The sequence below is a fragment of the Protopterus annectens genome, chromosome 2.part1 (assembly GCF_019279795.1).
Source record: "Protopterus annectens isolate FY-2018-M chromosome 2.part1, PAN1.0, whole genome shotgun sequence".
NCBI classification, from domain to species: domain Eukaryota; kingdom Metazoa; phylum Chordata; order Ceratodontiformes; family Protopteridae; genus Protopterus; species Protopterus annectens.
This window is the reverse complement of record NC_056729.1, coordinates 830,189,861-830,215,011: the sequence shown is the minus strand read 5'-3', so window position 1 is coordinate 830,215,011 and position 25,151 is coordinate 830,189,861.

The following is a 25,151-nucleotide window of genomic DNA, read 5'->3' as shown; positions in this document are numbered from 1 at the left end:
ACATCTGCCCCTCATGTGTTTGGGGACCTTTGGCTGTGTGCTGGGTGGGACAGGCCTGGATGGCTCCTTGTTACGGTCACCCTCTCCCACAAATCTATGTCTGTCTACCTTTGGCTTATTATACTGTGTTGTCCTTACATATGTGTCTGTATTCCTATCCACTGTGTGTGAAAGGTAGGAGTGGTGCATAGTGACATGTGTCTGCATGATGAAATGCAGCTGCCAGATATGTCTGGTCCACTGGTGTTTGCAGGCATGGCCTTCATGTGTTTAAGTGTGTGAGCATGCCCAGTATAATCTTTCAGTATGTTGTTGACTGACATTGCCTTCATTCCTCTGTGTGTGAGCATGCCCAGTATGGCCATCTGTGTGGATCAATTCCAGCTAGTTTGTACTGCGGTGCTGACCTTTGTGTTGTACACCGACAGGTAGCATGCTGTGTCTGCAGGGTATCCATCAGTCATTTGGCATTGACTGTTGCTACACTTCTGCGTTGGGGGGGAACACCTGACTGTTTCTACATTTCTACACAGGAGTGGGGGGGTTACACCTGACTGTTACTATAAGTGTACATAGGATGGGGGGACACACCTGACACTTGAACACATTTGCTAGGACTGTACTGGTATGTCAGGTACTCCATTTCAGTCTGTAGTCTTACCTATCATGCTGGCTAGAGGCATACCAGTGTACTACAGATCTTTGCTTTAATTATCTCAATATTAGTTTCTGACGTCCTAGTCTTCACAACTTACATCCAACTGCCTTGCCTGCTGTAGTCTGTCTGTGTAGCCTGGGGGAGGGTTTACCCATAGGGCTCATTCAGAGGCCATAGTACAGCACTTGTTTGTGTTTGTCTACACCTGTCCTCCTTGCTGAGACTGTTGTTGGGTATGTGAACCTTCCTGACTGACATGTGTGGGTCTTATGGACACACATGTCATCAGCCCATTTCCTGCGGAGGGTTTTGTCACCCTGTGTAGTACTTGTTTCTATAGTGACTCCAGTATGTGTTACAAATGTCATGGTGCTACTATGGGTGTCTACTGTCTGCTGCCATAACATTCGGCCACCAAATTCCCTTGCATGCTCACATCCATACCATAGCTACAGGTAACAACACATTCTACTCCATTTGGCAATTGGTAGGTTGATTGACTTACCTTGAGGGTGTACCAGACTTGAGGATGGTGTTGGAGGGCTGCCTATGTTGGATGCACATAGTACACTCCCTATACATGGTTGTGCACAGGTAGTGTCATGTTTGGCATCCCATTTACTGTCTGTGTGAGTCAGAGAGAGGTGTCATTTCCTGGGTCCCTACTGTGTCAGTGCATATGCTATGTGTTGCCTCTTTGCCAAGGCCAGGGCATACTGGGCATGCCTCCTTCTACCTACTGGGGCAGGCTCAGGTTGTTCCTTCTATGAGTCACTCTGTGCCTGTACAGGACTTGGCACTGGTGGGGGGCTGTGTGGCCCTGCCCATGCTGTTCCTGCTGCAGCTGTTCCCACAGGATCATAGTGTGTAGCATAGCACATACCATAACAATTTGGGTACATGTAGCTGGTGAAAACTGCAAGGCTCCACCGGATGTGTCCAGACATTGGACCATGACCTGAGCATCCCAAACACATGCTTTATTATATGTCTGTCTTGTGCGTGTGCCTCATTATGGCATTGTTGCTCAGGTGTGTGTGCATTTCTGATGGGTGCCATCAGCCACAGCTCCAGTGGGACCCAGCATCCCCCACTAGGTGACCGTAGGGGATGTCCACATTGGCAAATCTGTGGTACAGCTGCGTCGTTTGCCATATGTGTGAATCGTCATAGCTTCCAGGGTAGCCAGCACACACATTCAGTATAATGCCCTGGGCATCACATACAACCTGGCAGTTGATGTAGGGGGATGCCCCTGTGGTTGATGTAGGCCCTACTCTGCTCACCGGGTGATTCATTGATGCGTAAGTGCATGCAGTCTATAGTACCCACTACCTCAGGGTAGTTAGCTATTTGGTGGAAGAGACGCATATTGGGGGTCAACACCTCACATGTGTTGAGGAAATAAATGTGCTCAGTGGCATGTGCTGACATGGCATCCAGGAACTGGTAGAACACTCTGGATGTGCTGACATGGCATCCAGGAACTGGTAGAATACTCTGGATGTGGTGACATGGCATTCAGGAACTGGTACAATACTCTGGATGTGATGACATGGCATCCAGGAACTGGTAGAATACTCTGGATGTAGTGACATGGCATCCAGGAACTGGTAGAATACTCTGGATGTGCTGACATGGTATCCAGGAACTGGTACAATACTCTGGATGTGATGACATGGCATCCAGGAACTGGTAGAATACTCTGGATGTGCTGACATGGCATCCAGGAACTGGTATAATACTCTGGATGTGCTGACATGGCATCCAGGAACTGGTAGAATACTCTGGATGCCGATGCCTGTGAGATCCCCATGATATCCCCAGTTGTGCTTTGGGAGGTACCTGTGGCTAGTATTCCTAGGCCTACATATACCTTGGTATCCACTGGGATGGGTTCCCCTCAGCTAGTTTGGTGTGTCAGGTGTGGCCGGCACAGCTCAACAATTTTCTGTATGAGGTTTCTGTCCACCCTATAGCACTCCACTATCTCCAGCTCATGTAGCCTCTGGTAGATTACCCTGGGTCTGTACACTGTTCTCCGTTTCCTCACTGTGGGTTGTTCGGCAGCATTCACATCCTCACCACCCTCAGCCTCTTGCACATGATATTCTATGTTGCCTGCTGCAGCCCTTCTCATTTTGTAGGTTTATTTGTTAAAATTTCCTCACTTGTATACACTGGTGGTGTAGAGTGTGGAAAAAACAGAGGGAAAGGTGTTTGTTTAGTTTATAGTAGTGTTCTGGGCTGGGCTGGTCTGCTGTCTGTGTAATTGGCTGAAACTGAAACATTTCACCTGCCAGCTAAACTATCCTTGATTATGTTCCTACTGCTGTTTTCCCTTCCCATTGACTCCCTGTTTAAGCCCATGAGCGTGCTGCACAAACAGAGTGCTCAAACGTGCACAGAGCTGCTATTTCCTGGTTTAACTTCCTTTTTCTTCCTGTAAAACCCAGTGCATGGTGTGCATACCTGCTTACACTTTGTAGAGTGCTAGGCAGGTTTAGGCACACCCCTAGCTTAGCTGTGCTAAGCTAGGAGCAATCCTGTGCCACAGGGCTCCAATCCACTTACAGTATGCCTGACACTCAACCCCATGATGTCATCTATATCCTAGTCTTGCACCCAGCTATTTATACTCTAACTCTCTTGGGACCTGCATCACACCCTGGAGAAAACTAGGATTCACTAACCTTTCCTCATTTGCATAGGATTGCCTGCTAATGCATAGCTACATGTCCCACACTGAGCCACTTCCCTTAGCAACCATCACTCACTGGCCAGGTTGACTTATGCCTGCCATTGACTTGCAAGGCAGAATACTGACTTTAGTCAGAATGCTTATTTTAGGTTTATTTTATTATTTTCCCCCGATCCCATTTGCGCGCCGCTGCCCTAAAGTTTTTTTTTTTTTTTTTTTTTAACTGTTTGCAATGTCAGTGGCCTTCTACTTGGCCATTGGCATGCTTCCTCAATAATATGCAGCCTTTATTTGGAGTTGTCATAGCTCCGTTTTGGATTTTGCAGAAATGTACTTGGTTACTAACCGAGTACATTTCTGCAGATTGCACTAGTCTTGCACGGACTATTGCAAGCTTCCTGGATTGCAAAATCACCTCATTTGCATGGATTTCTCCTGCAAATTAGGTGATTTGCATACCAGGCCTTAGTCCATGCAGGATTAGTGCTGGTTCTGTCGTGCACACCCCTGCCGGCTGTTCCTGGATCGCATGGTGGACATATTGCCTGCAAGAGCTCCTGCACTCATCTTGTACTCCGTGCAAGCTTTTGAGAATCCGGGGGTCTGTCTTTTGTAATGGCGGTGTTGCAGAAAGGTTTTTTTAAGGTAAGGTGTTGGGTTGGAGGAAGGGTTAGGGTTAGCACCCATTACTGAGGTGGTGCAGGGTGGAACTGTCACCTTTTAGACAAATTTGAGGCTAGTATTATGGAGTGGAGTTAGTATAAAAACTGGAAAGGAATTAATTTTCCTTTCTCGATCTTTTGTATTTTGTAGGCTTAATATATAGGGTGTACGATAGTATGTACTTTCAAACTTCTTAATTTTTTTAATATTCCATTCGACTTTCATTGTTTAATCACACATAATATATATATATATATATATATATATATATATATATATATATATATATATATATAGGGTCTATATTAGAAAGTCGACCGCTTAGCTTGTCGAATGCCGAAACGTCGACAGCTAAATGGCGAAAGCTTAAAATCGTGAACAGTCACTTACACAAATTGTTTCATCAGGAAATAATTTGTTTGGCCATCGGAAATTAAAATAAACTTCCAAACCCTAACAAAGTTGGAGACTTCGCCCCCCACCCCCGATGTGGGTGGCTGTGCCACCCACACCACTCCAACTAAATATACCAACTCAGAGATCACTCTACATTAGGGACAGGGCAAATTCCAGATAATGACCAAGCAAACTCTTTCGCGATGAAAAAATTTGCATACGTGGCTGTTCGTGATTTTAAGGTTTCACCGTTTAGCTGTTGACGTTTCGACATTCGACAACCTAAGTGGTCGAGCTTATAATATAGCCCCTCTATATATATCTATATAGATATGGATCTAGGACATATACTCGACTAATCAAATCACCGAACGTGAAACTCACAGAACACCGAAAATGGAAACAACCAAAAACACAGGTAAGCGAATATGGGATTACCGAAATGAAGAGAACGGCAAATAGGTGCAGCAGAGGTTACGGACTGGATTAAGGTAAGTGTGCGATAGGAACTTTAGGGTTAGGGAGTGGGTAAGGTGTGTGTGCGATAGAGACTTTAGGATTAGGGAGAGGGTAAGGTGTGTGTGCAATAGGGACTTTAGGGTTATGGAGTGGGTAAGGTGTGTGTGCAATAGGGGCTTTAGGGTTAGGGACCGAGTAAGGTGTGTGTGTGTGGTAGTCATGGAATTTAGGGTGAGGGTTGGGTTAAAGTAAGTGGATAGGTTGTAGTGTATGTATGGTTTAGTGGAGGGTTAGTCGTAGGGTTATGTTAAGTGTATGTGTTTGGTGTATTTATTTTTGGAGTGTTTGTGTTGTGTGTGTGTTACCTGTACATATTTGCCGTTCTGTTGTTTTCGGTGTTCTAATATTCGGTTGCCTGTATTTTTGAGTGTTTCTGTTTTCATTGTTCTGTGCGCATGATTTTGACTTTCGGTGATTTGATTAGTCGAGTATATGTCCTAGATCTATATAAATATATATATATATATATATATATATATATATATATATATATATATATATATATATATATATATATATATATATATATATATATATATATATATATATATATATATATATACACATAGCTAGAAGAGACTAATTTGATTGATTGTGCTTAAAACTGTTTTATTTACACAGTTTGATCATGCAGTCCCTGGGGATGGAGAATATGTCCTTTCCCTGACCCTGTGCAACTTCAGAGTTAGTATATATAATTAGAAAGCTGTGTGATATTTTATCAACATTTACAAACTCAATCACCACTCCACAGAGAACACCAATACTGTACCAGGAAACCACTGCTGTTTTATTAAACACTCAAAACATTAACGCTAAAATTGTAACATGCATTTTTGTCCTGCTAAGCATAGACTTCTTCACAGGTTCATAGGTAGGTACTAGGCTATTGGCCCAAGGGCTTAAGTAAGCCTAGCCAACAAGATTGATTGCTTACGTCACCCAAGAAAGTTATTTTCCTGTGCCCCTGTTGAGCAGAGCCACAGAAGTGATCCCTGAGGTGAATTTCCTATTTCCCATCCACTCATCAAGATTTTTCTTGAAGAGTGCTAATGAGGAACTTTGCTTGACATAGATGGGTAGCTTGTTCCAGAGTATGGGAAGTCTCTGGGACAGGAGTCTATCCCTCCAGCATGTCTTTTTTATTGTGGTGACAAGGTTTAGTTCCCTAGAGCATGTAGCTTGGAGGGATTGGGATTTCTTTACGTGCAGCATGTCCAACAGCTCTGGGTTTGACATAGCTTTATATGTTAGGCAGAGATCACCTTGGAGTAGGCAATATGCTACAGTGTAAAGCTGGAGTTTTTTGAGATGGTCAGTGTACGGCTACGGCATCTGTTTGAGGCCAGTAATACTTTTTGTGAAGTACTTCTGTGGCCTTTCCAGCTGCTGCAGATGTCTTGTGAGGTTCATTCCAAAAGGGGCATTGTACTCTATAATGGGTCTAATGAGTGTAGAGTAGAGGGGAACAATGACCTCTTTTTTCCTGGATGAGAACCCTTTTGTGATGAGGTGTGCCATGTAGAAGGATTTCCTGACTACTGTGCAGATGTGATTATCAAAGGAGAGACTACTGTCCACCTGGGTCACAAGGTCTCTTATCACACATTCCTCATTAAGTAGACTGCCACCTATGTGGTAGTTCATGGGTACAGAGTTTTACCAAAAGGGATGTCAATGCACTTTTTGGCATTGAGTTTGAGGCCATGGCTCTGACACCAGACATCTGTCTCAGTGAGGCCCTTCTGTAGGATGTTCACATCATTTGGGGACTCTACTATGGCTTTTAATTTGCTGTCATCTGTGAACTTCGTTAGCCAAATGCCTTCTGTGTTAGCCTGTACTTCATAGAAGTAGATACCAAAAAGGAGAGGTCCCAGGACTGAACCCTGTGGTACTCCACTTGTCACTGGTTTGAAGTCAGATTTGGAGTCTGCAACTTTTACAGTGTGGGCTCTGTCAGTGAGCCATTTGGCAACCCATCTTGTGACGTAAGGATTTATATCTAGTTTAGTGAGTTTAAATATAATTCCAGAATGGGGAATGGTGTTGAAAGCCTTGTTGAGGACAAGATAGACTGCATGAACCACCGTACCCTCATCTACAGCTTTAGTGACTGCCTCAAAGAAGTCAATCAGGTTCAGAAGCATGATCTGCCTTTCACAAACCCAAACTGTGTGGGGTCCAGAGATTGAAGATTACCAATGTCTTTGTTTCTGAATTCCATGATGATACGTTCCATGGCCTTACAGACAAGTCTCATCAGGTTAATAGGGCAATAGTTCCTGGGATCACTGGTGGCTCCCCCTTTACGGAGTGGGATAACTGTTGCTGTGAGCCATTCAGTGGGCACAAAGCCTGATGTGAGGCTATGATTGAACATGGTACTTCGGTGGGGAGCCAGCTCGTTTTGAAGTTTATGTAAAACTCAGCCTGGGATGTTGTCCTGTCTCATGGATGCTGTGTTTTTGGCTTTAGAGAGTGCAGCTTTTACCTGAGTAGTTGTGATTACAGGGATGCCGCATTCTTCCTGTATAGATAAGGGCCCTTTAGATGGTAAGAGGGGGGTAAAGTTAGCACTGAACCTATCTGCCAGGTTGCTGGCAATATCAGTTGGTTCTGTAACTTTCATGCTGTTGAGCTGTACCTCAGAGCAGATCTGGGTGTTGCCTTTCAGATTCCTGACATTGCTATAGAATGCTTTGTGGTTGTCCTTAGAATCAGTGGTAATTTTGTTTTTGTAGCTAGCTTTGGAGGATCTTATAAGGGATCATAACTTCTTACTGAGGCTGACCAGGGAGATCCTCCACTCCACTCATCAGATGAATCAACAATAAAATCACATTCCTTAATATATACTCAGTTAAAAACAAATGATCAATAAGAGTAAATACCCAATAAATCAATTTGAACCAAGTCATAATCATAAAAAAATCCATAAATACCCAAATATAATAATGAAAAAAGTCAATAATCTCTATATTGTGTGGGATAAAAATGTTAAATAATACATGTAATAATAAATACATACAAAATATTACACAAGAAAAAAACAACATTAAATACTATTAAAATGTTAAAATAATGAAACAAGTCAGTCAACAGTGACATCTAGTTGCTTAAAAACACATACCATAAAGGCATATTTTAACTAAACAGTATAAAATCCTAAATCAAAGGTTAATTCATTAAAATAACATGAAACTTCACCATAACTCACAGCATCCATACTGTTGTAACTAAACCTTGCCCTTTTATTACATTAATAATATATCAGGTAAAACCAAGTAACCAATGCCCCTTTACAACTTAGCTGCCCTCAATTTTAAAAGGGGGGGCTATACTAATATTCTCAATCAACCCTGGGGATCTTCCTGCATCCAGGGTAACTTGCCACAGTAGATCCCTGTATTCCAGTCTTGTCTCCGAAGGTCCACCCTTGACATCAACCTGTACCTGTTCGATCACAAAAAAAAGAATCTGTCTTCTCTACATGTTAAGGTGTGTTTGTAAAGTGCATTCCTTTCATTAGAAATCCTAATGTCGTAGTAGTGCTCATAAGTCCGCTTTTGCAATTTGCGCTGTTTTCCCTATGTAGAATGCACTACATGGGTCACAAATAGCCAGGTAAATTACCCCTACTGTGGTACAGTTGTTGAAAGACCTGCCAACAATTTCTCTACCCCTACTTTCTAGGTAGACCATGTCATTGTTTACAATATCCGCACATTTTGAACATGCCCCGCACTTAAAAGTGCCCTTTCATTTTCTGATGGCTCCTAAAGTTGACCTACTGTTTGACTCAAGAAGCTCTATCAAATTCCTCCCCTTTCTGTAAATAAAACTAAAAGGTTCCTTGCAAAGAGCAGTCAAGTCAGTAAGTTCAATAAAACTTTCCCATTCCTTTCTAATGTCCTTTACTAAAAAAGCATGTCCACAGAAATCTATAGTCAGGGCCCTATTGTACTGCCCAGTCTTCTCCACCAACCCTTTAGGAATACCTAACAGGGAACTTTTTCCCAACAAAAGGAAATATTTGTCCATCCTCTGTTGTGTAACCGCTCTTCTAATTTTCTTAGACAAGCTAGTAGGGTAACCTCTCTCTTTGAACAATTTCTCCAAAAAATCACATTTGATCTCAAAATCATCATTGTTAGAAGTCATCCTACTCACCCTAATGAACTGGCCTTTTATTATACTCATTTTCTGTTGAAAAGGGTGTGCACTATTGAAGTGCAAATAGGAATTAGAAAAGGTTTCTTTTCAAAACACCATGGACATAAAAACCGGAGTTCGTTTTATGAATGGTTACATCAAGGTATTCCATTTTATCATAGGTGGCACTATGAGTGAACCTTAAAAAGTCTGTTGTACTGTCCAAAAATTCTAAAATCTTCCTCAATCGGTCCTCCGTATCGGTCCAAAATATACATATGTCATCCAAAAATCTTTTGTAGATGGACCAACTTGTCTTGTATCTAGAATTAAGGATAAACATTTTCTCCTGCCAGGCCAAGATGATGTTCGCATAAGTGGGAGCGCAATTGGCCCCCATTGCTACTCCCCTAGTCTGGTTGAAAAATTCACCACCAAAAAATATAAAGTTGTTCTTCAAGACAATTTCCAACAACTGTAACACTACTTGTAAATCGTGGGAGTTGGTACAACCTTTTTCCACTAGAGGCTCTTCTGACAACTCCAAGCCAATTTCATGGGGAATAACCGAGAAGAGATCTTTTCCATCCACTGTCACAAATAAAATATTTTCCTTACATTGTTCAATGTCAATACTCTTTAAAAAATCCCAAGAATCCTTGCGAATCTTATTCTCAGTTCCTACATGGACTTTAATTTTTTGTCCACATAAATGGCCAATGGAGCTGTCTTGGACCCATCAGCAGCGATGTTACAATGCAGCCTCTGTTCACCAGGATTTTAGTACATACAGATACATTGGTAGTTGTGGCTCAGTGCACAGGGTTTATATATTTCTCTGTCACTGTGCCATATTGTTTACTCTCAGTAGTATGTGCCAGTGGCCACTTGAGCATAATGTAACTCATTTCCATTAAGTTATATGGTCATTTGTATAACATCAGGCACAGTATTTTATGGCCATCCACAAATACTCCAGCATTTTTCTTTGAATTACCACTGTTCATAGCAGAATTTTGCCTTATGCATGGCATTATTTGTTTTTTTTATCCCGTTCCACATATTTTACAGAAGATTCAAAAAATTACAACATAGGAAGAAAAAGCAATCATGAGGTAGTTGTGAGTTAAAAATTAAGAATGCAATTCTTGAGTGCATTGCAAAATATTATTATGCATAAAGCTTTTTCACAGCATATAGTCTATTTTACCTCTCGAGCTCATATTTCTGCTTATGTGTTATATTAACTGTACTACTTAATAAAGTTAAACACTGATTGATTAATTAGTTTGATGACCACAGCTATTTAACCAGAACATTTGTTGTTTGTCTCTACAGCAAGATGATATCTATCACTGGCAAGAACTTGTTCGATGTTGATGCATATGGGAATTCAGTCCTTCATGTGAATTTATGATGTCTATTTTCAATTAAATAACTTTGCATTCTGATGTCTAATTTGGCCTTTTCAGAATAGTTGTTCCCATCTTGCAACCATCAGCTGCCACTAGCTCCTCTCTTCATTCGTAAAGTCTACCAGCTGCATCTTAGCCTCCACCATGCTCATGTGGAGCCATGATGTGGGCAGATGAAAAGTTAGAGGATATCAATGCATTATTATCTGGCTGCTGAGGAGTGTGCTCTAGCCTCAGCATCCTGCAGCAGACCTGCCAGTTACAAATTTCTACATTTGTGAGGTAAATGCATTTTCCATCTAATGTGCAACCTTCTGACTCAGCAGTTTATTGCTTGCAGCACAGAACTCTCCATGCACTCATTACTGCTATTGCAGAAAGCCTAGGATGCTTACTTCTCCCCAAGATGGATGAGCTGGCACTGACATGAAAGAGGAAAGTCAGAACTATAAAAATTATATACTTCTTTCAATATTGTTTTATGCTATTTGCCATAAACTGGATGCATTTCTAAAAAAGTTAACTGTGTACCTCACAATTACCCAGCTATAACTAGGCATTAATGACTTGTAAGATGACAGTCTGCTACATTCCCATGTAACAATTTATTATTTTCCTTTGACATTTGCTAAATCTGTCAAAATTGTATCTTGTGCATAATGAAGACTATTGAAGGAGGCAACACAGAACAGGTCATACAGAAGACTGAAGCCAAACTGTATTTTTCCACAATGTAAGCATTATGTCTAAGTAGAAATATTTCAAGAAATATCACAAAAATTGATTAAAATTTCAGAAGCACCAGAGAACAGTAGACTAACCCCTGAATTCAATAAACTCTGTGTAGGCTAAATGTAGAGCCTACATAAAATGTATCCATGTAGATGGCTGTGAATTGGCTTTGGTAGTGCATACTGCATATTTATGATGTGCATTGCATGTAAGTAAGGTTGCATGGCACATACCAGTAGCATTGGCCACAAACTTCACAGAGCAATATTGATAATGAATCCATGTAGGCCTCCACGGTCCAACCACATCTCACACCACCACAGGAATATGCAGTAAATCCATCCATCCCGAATGACTATCAGAAATCCAGAATTTTTTCCCATCTTGTGTCCTTTTATATTTTTTTGTAATCCATCCTGCATGTTTGCACAACACACTGCAGTGCATGCAAATGCTTAGCAGGTTTGTGCAGTGAGACCGCCCAGGTAGCAGACATGAATGACCAGACTTCTAAAAATGGAAACAAAATGCTTTCACCAAATAAAACTGTACACTGCTCTGTGACGTGCAGACACAGTAAGAAGAGCTGAGCTATGCTGATGCATTGCAAGGTATAACACCTAGTAAAACAACACTGATGATGTCACTACCCTGATGAGGTGGTCCTGGCTCAAATATAGGACCTGTGTACTTTTTTATTTACGATGGTTTGAAATTGCAGCAAATGCAAATAACCTGGCAATGGAAGTCAATGACCATGGAAGTGTCTTGGTGAAGGCATTCTAAATATTTTTGGTGCATGGTGCTTAGCATTGCACAAATATGATGTGCTTTATATATATATATATATGTATATACTGTGCTGTTTGTGTGATAGTATATGTCGCACACCATTTTCAGATATATCAAATTGTCCACAGTGCACACTCTCAGTAAGTGCAGGTGGTGAGAAACCAAGATATTTAAAGGGGAAATACAGGGAATTCCACTTCATACATTGAGGTTTGACTTTTTGCAGCAATGTCTGGAGCAGGTGAAGGTGTGAGTTTTAGGGCACAGCATTTGGGGTGTCCAGGAGTCTAAGGATTTTATTGGGCTCCTGGTTTGGAATCATGGCCCACACCTGTTGCAGGAGGACTATACTGGCACCCAATACAAAGCAGAAGCCTGGGATGATTTGGCAAGGGCACTTAACAGTGTGACTGGTATCCCCCACACTGATGAACAGTTTTCTCACTACTATGACAACCTCTAAAGGAGAAAGTGGGATACCCTTGATCAGTGGATCAGGGATTACCAGCTGAGCAGCACCCTGGTGATGTATAAATATGATGTTCATGTATTACCTGAAAATACTCAAACTGGCTATGGGAAACCCTGGTATTCATAACTGCTTCTTCTTTTCCCTTTTCCACAGCTGCAGAAGAGAAGGCCTTGAATGTGAGGTGTCATGGAAGGCAACTGGAGCAGATGAGACAAGCATGTGGTAAGTAAGAATAATTATACAACACACTGTTATTGTAGCCTTAATAATAATGGATGGATTAGTAGCTTTATCATATTTTGCTATGAGTCTGAAAATGCATATCTGTACAGTACCTAACAATAATACCTATAGCTGCTGAAATTTGTATATAACATCAATCCTTTGCCCTGGTCACTGTAGGGTTCATGGTAGTCTGGCAAGTACTTTAGGACAACTTCAATAAATGAGTGTTGATAAGTCATGTTAACACAAATCCTATGCAACTATCCATGTGAGTAATAGCAACAACTGAAATATTTTCATAATTCATGTTATTTATACACCCAAATATGTAATGATATGTCCAGATATCTTGCTCCGAAAGGTGGTGAGGTATGCCCTGAAATGCAAAGCTACAGTAGTACATTCCTAGATGACAATGCCCATGAATCAATAAAAGTGTAAAACAAATGAGAATTTGCATTATGTTCCACTGAAAAGCAAAAGTACATTATTACAGTGGACACTGCTTGTGGCTTGTAATACCATACCTCCCCAAATATAACAAACATCACATTACACTACTGTGTTACCTTTACATCAGTAGAGATATAGTACTGTCATGTAATGATTATTATAGCATTTCAAGTGCAGACTACCAGACCAGGCCTGGTGTCAAATGTAAGCACTGTACATATACTCCAAAAGTAATACAGGGATTTGTTAGCAGTTGTAATATTGTATGGTTTGACTGTATCAGAAGACAATAAAGTTATTTTTGAAATCTTGTATAATGTGTGAAGTTGTTAATGTTCTCATTTTTTGTCAGCCCACCCCATATCTTCTTTTTATTTATGTATTACTTAGTTTTATTATGATTTATGTTTTATTATTATAATTTTATTTCTTTATTCATATTACAACTCATTATTTCACTTTTACTATTTCTTATATTTTGTTTATTATTTATACTTTTATCTTGTGTTTGCGTCACATTTCAATATTAATCATTTTGTTTGCATTTATATTATTTAACTTTTGATATCATCTTTTGTTATATTTTTTTTCTGTAAAATTTTAAATTTATTTTGATTCATATTATTTCATTTTTTTGTTTTGTTTTTATGTTAAAACTACACAGAGCAAGGTAGGCCAGTTCCTGGTGATCCACCTACACTCACTCCACCGGTTGGAGCACCAAAGCTCAGCACTTCTGAACTGCCATCCTTTGGCAACCCCCTTGCTGCCCTTGCCCTACCTGGACCCTCAGGAAGGTCTGCCCTACAGCCCATGTGTGTGTTCCTCCATAGGAGCAGAGGCATGGAGGGTGCTTATATCACCCATGCAGAATTACCAGATGTGTGTGTAGGATTGTGTACCAGACTGTGGGCAAACTCTTACACCAGATGGAAAACATATTGTCCATCCTTGTATGGCAAACAAGCTGTAGGCCAAGATGTCAGCCACAACAGCCAATGGCAGAATGATGGAACAGTGTTGTCAGTCCAGTGAGTGTGGACTTTAGTCACACTGTTACTATGCTGAAGTCCATGAGACCTCGATACCTCCAACCCCACCCCAACCAATGTGCTCATCCCCCTCTTGTGCCTTTCACTGACCCTGTCCTTGTCTTGTATATCTTGTCTGTCTGAAAATGCTTCCTCAGCTTCCAAAATTTCCTTCTCCATACTTGCCTATGTTCTTCCCCCAACATTCCACTCCCTCCTTTAAAAAAAAATAAAAAAAGGCACCTATTCCTAAAAGAAAACATTGTCCAATACATAGCTCTCCATGTCACAGATGTTCCTACTCAACACACCTAATTTGGCCCAATTGGATTCACAACACAATTATGTCATTGTCACCCTTTTTTCTGGAGGTGACAGTCTAAATACATCTTAAAATGTGTACATGTACCCAGTGTTTAATGTTGGGGACATGAATAACTATGATTCCTCCCTACACCCTTGCTGCACATCCTTATCTTCTTGTCACTTTGTTTTTCCCCCCTGCTTGCTCCCCATTTCACCACTTTCCAACCACATCAGCAGGCAATGGCAAAGGGAAAGATGAGCTTATTTATTTAAATGTAGAGTGAGGTCCTAATCTGTTGAGCTAAACCAGGACCACACCCTACATGACAATTTATGAAGCTGCAGATGTTTATATAGGTGTGGGCAAAAAACAATTAACACTTTTTGCTGATTATGCTTTACACTGGGTGATAATCAGCTCACTGTGTGGCCATGTGTGTTAAAAGAGGTACAACTTTTTTTTTGTATTACAGCATATTGTACTGGCTGCCATGTTTTGTTTTACCAGTTGTTCATGTTTGTGTATGATGCACACCAGCCCTCCGACACTGCATAAGACAAAATACACGGGGAAGATGTGACAGAAGATGCAGGGTGATGTTTGAAATAGTTACATTGTAGCAGGCCAGAAAGCATTACACGTGAAACAGCATATGTTTCCCACCAATAGCAATAATATCATAATGAGATACATCTGAAATTTTGTATCCCATCTAACATTGTGCTGACACTTTAAAACAAATACATTGGTTTGCGCACTGGTAACTGACATGCACATACCATTTGCACATCTGCGATAATATAAAAAAAAAGTATATTTCCAACTTGAGTTTTATTGTGCGACAATAATAGCATAAATATACATGTTCAGGATTAGAATCCATGGCCCTCTGTACCCCACTCTAACACCCTACAAATGTCCTCCCCATGCAATTTACAGCTGCAAATTAAGAAAACTGCATAATAATATATTTTTTACATTGCTAAGCAATGGTGTGCAATGTGTAGTGTCCCACAAATGCACTTAAAAGGGGAAAATATGGAAATTGGTATATAATTTTTAGAATACAGCTGCTCATTAACTGACTCTAAGTCAGGTGTACACAAAGGAAATTGATACCAGGTGCAAGTTACACCATGATGCCTTGACTACAAATCTACACAAATATATACACACAGCCATGCCTGATATGCTCTAATACAGATCCTCCAGGATTTACAATCTATAATGGTAGATGTTTGTCAGTTCTACATTCTGCAGTAAGTGACAGTAGCTGCTGTTTACAATATCACATGTACAAAATGGTCCAGAAAGCCAACTTACCTCAGTGCATCATAAAAAATGACACACCCTGAAGACATCAAGAAGCCTCATATAGAAACTATGGTTCAATGACTACACTATAGCTCCACCTTATGAATGACCTCAGAATGTACGCACTATTTGTTACTCCCCCAGAAAATAACACTCAGATCACAAATACACCTCATTTTAGAAGTTTCTGTGCAGATACCATGTTCAAACATCTCATCCTCAACTATTAGTTTCCCATTATCCCCCTTCAAGAATAGCTGACATGATTTTGTTCACCAGTGCATATTATGCCTCACGTGGATAAATATAGGAAGACAAAGTCACGTGCACAAACATAAGTATATGTTACAAACTCAAATGACATGAAAGAAATAATGCACTGCCCCACAAGTGTGTGTGAAATATCAGACCTATTCATATGACTGAACAATGTCATGGCACATGTGTAGTACCTGTACTGTTAATCCAACCATAACATAATATGTCTGTAGTTTGGAATACCTAATGAACCCCCTAAGTGATGACTCAGGTTCAAATGCATTATCCACATTACCTACATCTTCCTAAGGGATGGGATACCCAATGACCTGCAGGTGTCTTATAGTAGATGACATCAGCAGGCCCCAGAGGTTGAAGGACTGCTAGACATACAGATTTTTTTTACAAGTGAAAAAGCAATGCGTAACTATGCCAGCCTCCAAAGCAGTGTTGACTACAGAATCACCATCTTAGTAATGGAGATGGACACATACACACCAAGTGGCTGCAGTGATATTAGAACCCCTATCCATCTAGGTTTACAGACTAGAGAACACAGTACTAGCACTATGGCACAGGTCTAAATTTAGCAAGCCTGCAGGTGATCTTATAGTAGACAATATCAGCAGGGCCTGTGGGGGACCAGAGGCTGAAGGACTGCAATACATACAGATTTTTTTTTGCAAGCACAACAGCAATGCATAACCATACCAGTCCCCAAAGCACAGCTGACCACAGAGTCACAGTCTTTGTAATGGAAACACACACACACACACACACACACACACACACACACACACACACACACACACACACACACACACACACACATACACACACTCATACACACAAGTTGGCTGCAGTGAAATTAGAACCCCTACCTTGATAGGATTACAGACTAGAGAACCCACTACTTAAGGCATGTGCCACAGCACAAGTCTAACTTTAACAGGCCTGCAAGTAATCTTTTAGTAGATGACATTATCAGGCTCTGTGCGGGACAGGAGGTTGAAAGACTGCTAGACATATGTTTTTTGCAAGCACAAAAGCAATGCAAAATCATAGCAGTCTCCAACGCAGTGCTGGATAATAACTCCCATAAATCTTTATGGAGACAGATGCAAACACACACGCACACACCCACACACGCACACACGCACATACACACGCACACACGCACACACACACACACACACACACACACACACACACACACACACACACACACACACACACACACACACACACACAGACACACACACTACAGTGATAACCAAACCCCTACCTACTTAACTGCACAGTCTAATGAACCCCATTTTTGACACAGGCACCACTACACCAGTCTGATTTTAACACAACAATGTGCATCATCAAGGGGTGAAGGGAACACCAGCTTGGGAGGCCTGCATTGGTACATCTCTTCTTTGTGTCATCTTTGGATAGTACAGTAGCAGTAGTATACTGTTTAAAAGCCATAGCTGTGTAATAGTAGAAATTCCTTATTGAGCATATTTGGATGTTTTCCTTTGGCAGTGCAAGCCTGTGAGCACAATATTATTGTCATGTCCATGAGGGAACACACAAAATTCTTACACTTTTCATTTGTGTTAGATGCATGTGTTGCAGAATTAGGGAGATCCCATGGTTGTACTGATTGCTGTTCAGGTTGGTTGGGAGAAAACACATGGATGTTTATTGACCGTCTGTTCAGGTAGTTATACTCTGCCCACAGTTTGCAATGTTTTCACATCTTGGAAATAGAGAACAGTAAGAACACAGATCTATGAATGTGATGTAATAGTTAGCATACCTCTTAACTTCACAGAGCACAAATTCTGCACAAAGCCATAATTAATATAAAAAATATTATCATAGCGTCTTTACAAACCTACAGTTTTGATGGAATAACAAGTTTTGCATTAGCATATATTCTCTGAAAGGTGTCATCCATTAATGAAATGTATGTCATCATTTTCTGACTTAATTCTTAATGATTTAGCAATAATGTTGTATAAATCAAAATATTATGAGGAACAGACTACAAAACTTATGTTAATATATGGATATTCCTCATTAATCATGGCAGTTTAGAGCTATGATAGTTACGTATAGTGAAAATACAATGAGTATTGCACTAAGTGTAGATGCATGTGCATTTTAATCCTCTACCTGTTTTCATGATGTGAAACAGTGCACAAACATGAGGTGCATTGCTAACATCCACTCTTCATATTATGTCATGTATACTGCAGCCCACTCCTCACAATAATTCAGGCTGTGATTTCACAATTGCTACAGGCAAAGTATAACTATTATCTGCATATTTCCTTGTTCTGCAGTCATGCACTTCATGCAAAATACTTCAGCATTATTAAAACTGTTTTCAGCATGTGCCGCATTGTGCAAATATGTACTAAAAATATGCAGATTAAAACATTATGGGACACACAGTCACAGTCTGTACATACACAAACTATAGCAAAAACACCTTCTAAATGTCTACTTACATCAGGATAGAACCCAATACACGACTGCAGCTTCATCAAGCAGGATGGCTGCCTTAGTCCTTTTGGCAACAGAAGCTGCTTTCTAAACTGGAGTCATTCATAACACAACCACCTTCATAAAACCTGTACACTGATCTCAAAGCATGCAGACAATATTGTGCAAGGTACTCTCTGACTTACATATGGGCACAGACCATTTAGTAGACATATCTCCTGTCAAACAGATGAGAATAACTATACATCTGATTGTCATACCATTCTGGGGTGGGTGTGGGGGACATATTTTATGTCAGGATACAAAGTAGCCTGAAGTCAGACACAGCAAGTGAGTGGAGTAAATTCCTAACTTCTCTCTTCCATGATGTAACAGTGTTCAGCTGTGTCTGGGCTCTTAGTGTTTCATGCCAGATTCATAACAATCTAATATGGTAACATTTTACTAATAAAGGTGTATGCACTTGCACGTTAACTTAAATTATCTACAAAAGCACCACTATATATTTGCATACTGTAACAAGGTAAGACATCTGAAAGGATATGTAGTTAAAGTGTTCAACACTACAGTCTAGGTTCCTGCCTTACCTTACATAAGTGTCAGATGACACTGCATTATTTCAGGGCTGACTCTGTCTGATGTATGCAGTACACAGCCGATACATGTATAGATAAAGGCTGTGTGGGTTGCCTGACATCGGTTTTAATATATGTATGTGAGTTGAAGGAAGGTGTTAGACCCTAGATGGTTAGTGAATGTGCTATGCATTGTCTCTTAGCCAAAGCCAGGGTATACTGAGGATGTCTACGTCTGGTTACAGAGACAGTAACTGAGGGTTCCCCTCCGAGTCCTCCTATGACTAGGTTGTGGTGACCTAGGCATTGGTCGGGGATATGTGCCTGTCACCCTTGCTGATCTTGTTGCAGCTGCCTCGACAGGAGCACATTGTGGAGTATAGCACAAATTGTGAACATTTATGTACCTGTGCTTGGAGTATACTGCAAGGCTCCACTGGCTATATCTAGGCACCAGAACTGTGACTTCAGTAGCCCAAGCACATGGTCAGTCATGTTTCTAATTTGTGCATACCTGTAGCTAATATTCTAAGGGATACACATACCTTAGTTTCCACAGGGATAGGTTCCCCTCAGCTGGCTCTGTCAGCTGAGGCCAGCAGAGGTCACATAGTTCTCATAATGTATGCCTGTCCACCCTGTAGTGCTTTACAATCTCCAGATCATGCAGCACATGGCAGGTCACCCTAGGCCTGAACACTCTCCTCCTTCTCAGCCTAAGTCTATTGTCATCAGCACTAGATGTATTCACTTCAGCCTTGAGCACATACAGATGCAGAATAGCTGCAGCAGCCCCTAGCATTATGTCAGTTAAAAGTTCCAAGTCTCTACTCCAATATTGTTGAAGTATAGAGGGAAAACCAGACTGTAGGCTGTATGCAAACTTTATAAATTTGTTGAATAGGACCTCCATCTGGTATTGGCTGCTTTAAATGTCAGTCATCTGCTTAGGGTGTAATTGACAGGATTTAGAAAGCCTGTCGCTATACACATTGTTGTGGTCTGCATGGTGATGCACAGTAGAGTGCAGCTATGCCTAATGACATCAAATCATGTAAAACATTTTAAAATATCATCCCTTTGGTCATGATACAGAGATAATATGGTAATTATGGATACTTGCACATCATATGTATGGACTACAAGGCCAGCACAGTATGATTAAAGGTCGAAGTTGCCTATACTTGAACACAAGGCTATCTCAACTGTAGTCCAGCACCTGACAGTCATTGTCACAGGACTAGAGGGAATCAGTGGAGCACAACCCGACTTACCAGGTTTGAGGATGCTCACATGATCTCATGCATGGAAAACACCCACTGTGTAGAAGCTTACATGGAGTGTACAGCCCCGCATGGTCCCTGCTTTGTGTGATTTAACAAATTCACTCAATTTTTGCATCATTTACATAATAACAGTTCTGACAGCTTGGAAACTACATGGATAGTAGCCATGTAAGCTGGGCAATAGCACAGGTGCATAGATTTAAAGATACAATGCAGGGTATTACTGTAATTGTTGTGACATTGTATCATACCAAATCTTTTAACTGCATTTCTATTATTATTTAGGTGTTTTGCTGTGTGAAGCATTAAAGTACTATTTCGTCCACATGCATTTTCCATCTGAGTGCCATTTTGGACTTTGCCTTCAAGTGGTTTGTGTTTTCTCATTTCTGTTATTGTTTTTAATACATTTTGTGCATAGTGGCACATTGTGCAAATTTGTGCTAATATAATAAATAAAATATTTATAGTGCTTCGACATATATTCCTGATGCTTTTGAACATCCTCAGCCAGTAAATACCTTTTCTTAGCTTTTTTGGACATTCTGTCCATATTTCAGGACTTCTGTAAGCCCTTTCTTTCGTGTAGGCTCCTGTATGTAGAAATTTTTTGTGTATACTTCCAACATGGACACGGAGCCTACACAGTTTTGTACAGGGTTTTTGGATCACTCTACCACATTGATCTGCTTCATTAGAATAAAATTCAGCTACTTTTGCTGAAATTTGCTTTACATAAATCATTCCATTGGTATGTGTGAATGCGCATTTTTGCACATCCCTACACAGAGTTTACTGAATATAAAATTCACTGCGCCACAATGTGAACACAGAAAATATCACAATTTAAGCTTGACTGAATTTGCTTTTAAGACTAGAAATATTTTTCAAACAGTACCTCAAAAATCAAGAAATAACAAGTACTATTTCTTCTGAATTTAAAGATAGTTTTAATGTTTATTTCTAACAACCCTCTATCTGTTTAAAAGAAAAAAATGTGCTGAGAAAGAAGACAACATAGGATGCTAATAAAAACGTACACAACATGTTGTAGCTGAAGTGAAATTTCTCAATGTACTTTTTAATTGTTTTCTTCTGCTTTGCTACTGAAGGAAATGTACACTATCCAGCCATCACTGAAAAGATGTTAACAATTCATGCCATCCCCAGATATCATGGATCTTTATATATGTGCTTTAATAAAAAATATGATCACAGCAATGTACTGCTTAACAACATGCAGAGAATAGAATTCAACTCTCCTCTACCCCATAAATCAGTTTATGAGGTTCCTCCTACCTTTTGTCTTAAACAAACAATTTCCTTAGATTCTATATTCTATTATGTTTCCTTCTAAGTGCTTTACCATACAATGGTGCCATACTTAGATACATATATGTTCGTGTTTATCTATTTGACACACTCTTTGATATAACACATTGAATTAGTGTCCTACCAGTTGTTACCTTAGATAGAAGAATACTAGTGGCAGTGTCATATCCTCCGACTGATGGTGAAAATTGATAGGACATTATTGGCAGTCTCATATCCTCCGACTGATGGTGAAAATTGATAGGACATTATTGGCAGTGTCATATCCTCCGACTGATGGTGAAAATTGATAGGACATTATTGGCAGTCTCATATCCTCCGACTGATGGTGAAAATTGATAGGACATTATTGGCTGTCTCATATTGTTCTACTGATGTAGAAAATTGGTAGGACACTACTGGTTATCTCACATCCTCCTACTGATGTAGAAAATTGATTATTAAATGCTCAACTGGTCTCATTTCTGTCACTATAATGGCCAGCTGAGGTCTTCCTTATCTCAGCTCAAAAACAGGATACAGATGGTCTGGTTTAATACAAACAAAGCTTCTATAGTAAAACTTATTGGTTAAGACAATCATGTAGTATTCTAAAGTTAAGGTCTGGCCCTATGTGGAAAAAGGGTTTTATGGCTCTATTAATGGTACTTCTTGGTGCAAGCTTTGAATTACAGTTCTCCTCTTAAAGCAAAACAAGTTACAATAAACCTTTTAATCATATCTATTTTGCATTGATACAAACAAGCAATGAGTAGATTTGATTATGTTCTTCAGTAAGGTGATTGTAACTTAGTACTATTTGATGTCCAGAAGGCAGAATGCACTGTTTGGAAACTGTGACTGAAGTAGATGATACAGAATAAAACATGTGGTGCTTCAATAAAAAGAAAGATGTCATATCAAAACTATTGCACTTGACAGTGGTAATAATAAAATGTGATGCATCCAGCTTTGAGGAGCATGCATTAACATGAAGCTATAATGAAAGAAACTAAAAAAGAGATTTCTTTATGGTGTAGATATTTAGCTTCCATATGAAGAGATAATTAAGGTAAGCTGCATGTAGATAGTATCAACTGAAGTATGCCATACAAGTGCCCTTTAGAGCTAAACAAAGCAGTTATGATTAACATTCCAAAGACGTGTCTCAAGTGTTTCTCCCTGGGCCTCCACTGAAAATGGGCTCTGTTCCAGTTGGACTTTCCCAGTAAACACATTTTAAATAAATAATAAATAAAATAATAACATTAGGTGTTAGGTTTAGCATTAGTCATCACTGTATTTTCATCCAGGTATTTTTGGATTATGGTCCTATGTTGTTATCATTCTAAAATGTTCAGTAAATGTATATAACATAAAATAAACAAAGCTTCATTGCAGGCTGACATCCAAAGAAGAAAGCTAAATAAATAATATTGCCATAGGGTAAAAAATGTTATTGGAAAAATCATTTAAGCAAAGATCTTAACATTTCTTTTTAATTAAGAGATGTGAGGTGCTTAGTCCTAAATGAATGCAGGAATGCTATTCATGGGATACTGTAGTATTGCAGTATGAAAACTAGGAAGCCAAGGTTGCCAGGACACCATGACTTCTGCAAATAAATGTTTCTATAATTTCACATGAAAAGTATGATTGTGCTAATTTGGTTATTTCTGCCAGCAAACTGAAATTCAATTGTTCTTTGCATGCGGGTGAGAAAAAAAAACATAAAAGAAACCAGCACATGACTTGCAGCATGACAAACATGTTTGCTAATGATGTGAAGGAGCTTAAGATATCAAAATCCTCTAGGCATGTTCCTTTGTTTTTGATAATCCACATTTATGCAAATGAAGAAAACGGAATAGATGGTCTCTCGGCAAATCAGTATGTGCAACCTAAGAAACTATCTTAAGTATTCAGAGGGTAATTGCAATAGCATTACTGGAAAGTGATATTTTCTTTATTTTAAAAGGTAAATTATTTACATATCCTTATTAAATAGATATTTCTTAGTAAAGATAAATCTTTAGGTAAGCACTTTTTTATGAAAATAATCAAAAATACATTGTTTCTCTCTATGTGTCTATCTATCTATCTATCTATCTATCTATCTATCTATCTATCTATCTATCTGATTTGTCTGTCTAGCTATATAGCAATCTTTTTTCACTCAGCAAAAGCTTATTCAAAATGCAAATCAGTGAAAAGCAAAGTATCACTTCAATGAAATTGATGTTTCTGGGAAGGAACCTTGTCTAATTATAAAGATTGCTTTTGCTAGCGTGCCTGCTACCTTCCTTTCTTGATTGTAGTAAATAATACATGCAGTAAGTCAAACAACTCATAGCAGTTCCATTTGATGGAAGCAATACTAAATGTATTCTTTTAAATAAATTTCTTAGAAAATAGTTATGAAAATAATGGTGCAGATTCAATAAAACCTACACAGTCCGCTAAAACTGTCTGCATGTCGTGGTGATGCACGCATGATAGCTCACAGTTTTGTATTCAGTAAGCAGCTCTACATGACATGGTAAACATCGTGGCATGCTAATTACCACTTAAGCAGCTGAATTGTATACTAATCAACCGATCCAAGATGGAGGAGATATTCAACAAGCTATAAAGCAACCATGTGCATTCAGTGCTGGTTTTCCCTGCGAGCTCCAAAATCTACTGGAAAACAGCCATGGAAACTAGGCTACACAGAAATAATGTTACAGGCTGCTATTGTTCTTATTCATGTGTATGTGAAGCAGGCCCATGCTTATGCTGCTTCTGTTAAGAGACCACGACCAAGAAGAAGAAGGGTTTTTAGACCCTGTTTAACTTTCCATAATCTGCATGAGGTGGAAATTATAGAGTGCTACAAGGTGGATAGAGACACAATACAGGAACTCTGCAACCTCTGTCATGCTCAGCTGAGAGGAAGGGCAATCTGAGGGGAGCCAATACCAGTGGAGACAGAGGTATGTGTAACACTTAGAATTTTAGCTATAGGAACCTTCCAGACACCAACAGGTGATATGCTGGGGGTGTCATAGACATCAGCATCCAGGATTATCCATCAATTCCTGAATGCTATGCTGCAACATGCTAGTGAGTACATATATTTTCCACATACACCTGAGGACAGAACCAAAACTATGCAGGAGTTCTACCCTATAACATACTACCTTGATGTCCTAGGTGCCATAGACTGTACACATGTTGAAATCAAAGCACCAAATGAGGAACAGGGAAGAATGTACATAAATGGAAAGGGCTACCACTCCATTAAATGCCAGGTCATGTGTAACGTTAAGGGAATCATCCTGAATGTATGTGTTGGCAACCCAGGCAGTTACCACAACTCACACATCTGGTACAACTCTCAACTG